This window comes from Ixodes scapularis, unplaced genomic scaffold (genome assembly GCF_016920785.2).
Source record: "Ixodes scapularis isolate PalLabHiFi unplaced genomic scaffold, ASM1692078v2 PGA_scaffold4__175_contigs__length_147842914, whole genome shotgun sequence".
Classification (NCBI taxonomy): Eukaryota; Metazoa; Arthropoda; class Arachnida; order Ixodida; family Ixodidae; genus Ixodes; species Ixodes scapularis.
In genome coordinates, this window is record NW_024609879.1 from 103,622,093 (window position 1) to 103,628,092 (window position 6,000).

The following is a 6,000-nucleotide window of genomic DNA, read 5'->3' on the forward strand; positions in this document are numbered from 1 at the left end:
AGTACGTTAGCCGTTCCTTTTCGAAAAGTAAATACATACGTTACTCGTTAAAGTTACTAGACTCGTTCCTAGTAACACGTTACGTACATGTCTGACCGTGATACAAGAAAGACCCCGCCACAGCCATCGTCTGCAGACAGTTTTTTATGTTATATTGGCAGAGTGACCGCGTTCTAAATTTTTTTCGCTAGATTAAATAAACATTCTGGTTGAAGTGAGCAACATTGAAGCGTAATTAAATAGCACCTCATTAAAATCAATCTCCTAAATGCCCGTTCACACGCCTGCGTTTGACTACGACCGACTGAGACAAGACCGGCTTTTTTTAAGAAATGGGAATGCAATTAAATGCAAAGGTGCAAGCGAGTTGGACAATAATGACAATATTATTCCCTGGACAAGGGGAACAAGGAGGACAAAGGAGAAAAACAAATCTTTAAACACAGCTAGGTGACTGGTGCGCGAACGAAAAAAATGCGCCTGGTCCTGGTGTCGAACCTAGGACCTCTCCAGGAACCAGGAGTTAGACGCCAGTTTGCTCTGCTGACGTCTAGCTCCTGGTTAGCTCAGTTGGTAGAGCGCTCCACTGGAAATGGAGAGGTCCCTGGTTCGATGCCAGGACCAGGCGAATATTTTCGGTCGCGCATCAGTCACCTAGCTGTGTTCGCAGATTTTTGGTGTTTGTCCTTTGTCCGCCTTCCTCCCCTTCTCCAGGGAATGTTTTCGCCATTATTGTCCAGCTCGCTTGCGCCTTTGCATTTAATTGCATTATCACCTTAAAAAGCCGGTCTTTGGCTCAGTCGGTAGAAGCAGTGATTTAAAGAGTAGAAATAACCGAAATGGAAAGTAGCTGAGGAAACGACTAACTACCATAAAGAAGTAGCGAATTACTTTTGATGATACCTTTATATTTTTATGGCAACAAGAAAGTACACGAATATAAAGCAACTAGTGTTCTGACACAAATGCTTTAATAGCTCGTTCTCCTTCTCCGTGCCTAATAGTTTTGAAATTGTTTTTTTTTTCGACAATGATGTACTGTGGTTTTATAATTTATACTGTGAGGTTTAGCACGGCCTAAGCTTGAATTCGCAGACAGTGTTTCATTGTTTAGTGTTGCGTAAAGTACATTTAAAGTGTACTTGAAGTTTGTTGTTTGTTTTGTTTGTATAAGTTTATTTGAGACAGGCTTACAGAAAGTTTCAGGGGACATGACTAAAGGAACTTTGAAGTGCCTGAAGAGGCCACGCCACCACGAGTAAAGTACAAAGTAAATGAGAGGTTATGTACTTCAAGCACGTAATCTCAAGTACACCGGGTGCAATGTACTTGAAGTAAAGTGTTGTAAATACAACGCACTTTCAAAGTAAGGTAGAAGTACTATTTAACACTATATTTTATGATGCCCTTTCGTCCCCTATACACCAACTCATGTTTACAAACAAACCGAAGCGCCCCTAGCGGACGCCACCGGCGCCGCGCATGCGCGGTGGACGGTGGGCAAGAAGCCCGCCGTCGCCCATAAACAAACCATTGAATTGCGTTGTTGTCGGCGTCGGTGGGAGTCCCCGTGCTCTTTTTCGCGTTGGAATTGTTGATTCTACGTCCTCCTAACAATGTCTGACTACTTGAGCGGCTTCAGCACAATTAACGAGGCAAAACTTCGCGTGAATGATGTGACTTGCGACGATTCATTTCACGTGGACGCCGCAGAATCGGCGCTAAAGCCTGACTCGCACGATGAGATTCTGCTTGCTATTTTCAGTCGCGACGTTGCTCGGGCTGCAAAAGCGTGGACCGTAGCTGAAATGGTGGACGTCGATACTGAAAACCGCAAGTAGAATCGGGCGTTACAAATCGGTGATGGCCACTGGTAACAATGACAAACATCTTCTTGTATCTACACTTAGCCCTACTTACCCCAACCAACCTTCAAAAGTGTTTTGAGGCCTGCAATTAGTTCTTATCGGAATTACCGGGTAAACGTTTGGTTTACGGGTCGCTGTCGTTTGAACGAGCTGACGACAAAAAGTAGACAAGTTTGAAAAAGCAGACGACAGTTTGAACGCTTGTGCATGAAGTCCGGGCAAGAAGCACCGCGTCCCGCGTCAAGAAATCATTGAAATGTCACGTCGGCATATGTATGAGTCCGCATACTCTTTTTTGCGTTGGAATTGTCAATTCTACGTCCTCATAGCAATGTGCTACCCCTTTAATCGCCTGAGCGAAATTATCAAGGCTCGTTACACCGCTAAACTTTGTTACGTAAATAATTTGACGTGCGGCGATTCATTCGCGTGAACGCCGTAGAATGAACGTCAAAACCATGATGAGAAGTCTGCTCCGGTGTCCATCAGTGCCGATGCGTCGTGGCCGTCGATAACAACGTTTAAGTTGTTGGGCACCGTTGCAGGAGCGTCGTTGCAATGCGTGGTGTAGGGAGAGTGAGAGCGCTCCGGCGTTCTTGGAGGCTCTTTATGTCGTCCGTTCACGGCAACTTCACCTCTGGGAGTTGCCGCGCCTAGTTTTCCCGGCTAGAATTGGGCGACGGGCTCTCACGACGGGGTCGGTGCATCGGTGAAGCTGGACGTCTTGGCGACGGTGACCGGAACCCGCGGCGAAGTGCCGGCGGGGGAAAACGAGATCGTCAAAGGTACTCTTCAATCTGCTGTGTTCGCTCACCGTAGCGTGGGCGTGGATCGCTCGGGTGGAAGCCGCGCTGCCCTATTTGCCGGTAGGGGCAACGGCGATAGATATGGTCGGCTTCCCCGGAGTGCAGTAGCACAACCGGCGTCGATCGGCCGTCCTCCACACGTCAGTCTTTCTTGGCACAGCTTGTTCTGGGTGGACGCGCGTCCGATCTTCCTCGCGTCGGGAATACGGCGGCGCTGGAGGTTCACGTCGGGGAGGCGCCATGTACGGACGCGGGGCTGGTGGTGCTCGTCGGGCCATCGTGGCGTAGGTTAGCATCAGTTCCTCGGGGGCTGCCACGCTGATGCGAGCCTCCGGTTGGATGGCTTCCTGGACTTCTTACCGCGCTACCTCGGCGATGGAGAGCGAGGCCGGGCGAGCGGCAGCGCGCAACAGCTCCCTCAGCTCCTCCTGGACAACTTTACGGGCGATGTCACGGATGCCGGGGAGGTTGGTACCAAGGTCGGATCCGGATATCACCAGAGTAGTTATGCTAGTAGTGTCTGGCGCGTGCTATTAGGGCCAGTTCCATATTTGTCGACTCCATGACGAGCACGTCGACTGTTGTCGGTGGATTGCGGAGAAGAACGCCGAATATTTCGCTCTTCACACACCTCATCAGGTGTCGCAGCACCTTTTCCTCTGTAGCCTGAGGATCGGCGCAGGCTTTCAGGCAAAGAACATCCTCGACGAAGCTGGTGATGATCTTATTTGGGCCTTGGGTCCTTGTTCGAAGGATGCCTTTGGCCCTCTCGCGTCGGTGTTGGCTGGTGAACGTCTTCTTCGGTACTTGCTTGCACACCTCCCGCGAAGTTAAATAAGTCTCGTGGTTCCCCAGCCAGTACCTCGCAGTCCCTTCACCAAAATGTCATGAATTACGAGGTGAAGAAACAAAAAAATAACCGAGGAAACTGAAACATTATTTGGGGCGATCTTGAGCCCAGAGCAAAAAGGAAACAGAAGCTAACAACAGAACGTCGCGGGCGTTGAAGGCTGCGTAACAGCAGGATCGAAAGATGGGGCGAGACTGACTCCTTACCGCCACGCGGAGCACCTTTTGTACCCGCGTGGGTTTCTGAAACATTCGGCGTTGAACATTCGGCGCGTAGAACATTCGCTACTCGATCAGTCGAGAAGGCTCTCGAAATTACGAGAATGTGTGTGAAAGAATAAATAAAATAGGAGCCCGCTCACTGGAATTGTACCCGGAGCCTCCAGGTGATAGCCAAGCGCGGTAACCATTCGGTCACGCGCGCGCTCGGCTACGCGCACGGCAATATAAGGAGTATTCACTGGACGCCATATTTTTGGGTGCTGTTTAGAGCGCATGCTCAGAACGAACTCACATCAATAGGCTGCTAAAACCGGCACTCTTGATGGTGCGGAATGCACGTTGCGAAAGAACTGCGAAAGCTCGCCATCAGCACGCGCTCAGCATTCGCGCACACAGCTATGGCCGCCAGTGAATACTCCCTATATGTTCGGCATTTTCGCCACCGTATGAAGTGCAGAACTGGGATTGGCCTAAGCCATTTTGGAGCACCTTTCGGAGCAGCCAAAATGGTGTTTCAGAGCAGAAAAAGTCGCCTTTGGAGCAGCCAGGACAACGTATTAGAGCAGCAAAAGCGCCTTTTAGAGCAGCAAAAACAGTGTTTTGGAGCAGCAAAAGTGGCTATTGGAGCAGATATTCTTAGAAAAATAAAACTAATTTGTTTTTTGTGCTGGACAAACAAAACACACTTTGTGTTGTGTTGTCATGTAACGTACTGTCACGGAACTAGCCGCTTGTGTTTTTACTGCTGAGACATCCTACAAGTATACAGTGCTGTGCGCGTTGCCGAACAATCATGAAAAAGCCGCTTTTGTTTTACTGGTTGCCGACGTGACAAATGTTCGTCTAAAGTAAGCAAACGAAAAAAAAAAAAGAATTGAAAGCATCCCGGCTGGTGCCCCTAGAGTGGCTCTAGGTGCCCCTGTCGTGCAATCATGTTCGCATGCACGTGAGGGCAACTTCGGCAGGCTTGCCGTTGCAATTTGCTTTGACGCGCGAGCGGAGACAACGGCTCTTCGATTTAAACCGTCGCCAACTGGTTCCCAAAATTGTATGCAAAATTTAACTGCCAGCAAACGACAAAAAACAGTCCAGCGGCGCGTGCTTGCCAGGCCGGCAGGCGAGGTACAAGCTAAACACAAACAAAAAAAGGACCTGCTTTGTGCAACGACTGAACTCGAGACAAAGAAGCGCATTGTGCGTGTTCAGCGTGCAGACATTGCCCTCTTTGCTTTAGCTCACGCACTGGAATCCCTCTCGAAAGAAAGCCCACCGAGAGAAACTTAGCTAATCAATACTTTGGCATAGCAGCCTTTGAGTTAAAGAAGGATTTTTGTTGTGGGGTATGATTTAAACAAGAACAGGAATGTTGATGGACATGTGTAGGTATTTATGTTTTAGTTTAGAAAGCGCCATATTTGCAGTGACGTGAGGACGGCAGCACCCAACGGCGCACGACCAGGGTGACTGGTAGGCAGGGACCAAATATAGTTTTGTCATGGCCGCTGCTTTCAGGAGCGAAGGCTTCAACTCACAAAGTAACTCCCGCAGCACAAAAACGTGGTTTCGTTTCACAGCATGATGGCATGGCTGCTACCATGTGTTGGAAAATCACTAGGGGAGGGCGATCCTGTCTCGCGAATGGGACATTTTTTCGGTGAACGAGATGGTGTCTGGGACTGAGTACCAAGGAGAAGTGTTGGTGACGCGAGAAGAGACACTTTGGTTTTGGGACGACGAGGAAGCAGGGTAATTGTCAGGATGGATTTTGCCGTGGTCATGTAAATATTAAACCAAGTACTTTTTATAAGTCCGCTCGTTGCGACTCATTACGCAAGACCATGAACGCTAGCATCGGAGCGTCCGCACACGCTCCGATGCTAGCGTTCGATGCTAGCGTCAATCGTCCGTGTCTATCGTCGAAAAAAATTAAAAATGACGCTAGACGACATCCATGAGAGCGCGAAACTTGAGAAGGCGGGAAGAACCATGCAAGACTGGATGGACAATTGAAGCAAGGTATTTTGTGTCAGGCAGCCGCTTGCGCCACCTAGATCACGTATGCTCAATTACGGTAGTCAATTTAGTTTCGGCTTTGAAAGGCGATCTAAATTGGTCCTTTGGCGCAGGCTTGGCGCAGAGTGCCCATATTTTGGCAAAACGTAGCAAGATGTAGCAGGGTTAGTCCCTTGGCGCAGTTTGGCGCAATTGGCGCACCAATCACATCACTGGAAGTGTTTGTTTCCGTTTTTTTCGTT

At 49.1% G+C, this 6,000-nt stretch overlaps 1 non-coding gene across 1 annotated transcript; it reads left to right on the forward strand.

The window, feature by feature from the left end:
- The first annotated feature begins 555 nt into the window (after positions 1–555).
- On the forward strand, positions 556–628 carry Trnas-gga. The gene has a single exon. It is a non-coding gene; the product is annotated as a tRNA-Ser (tRNA).
- The last annotated feature ends 5,372 nt before the right edge of the window (positions 629–6,000 follow it).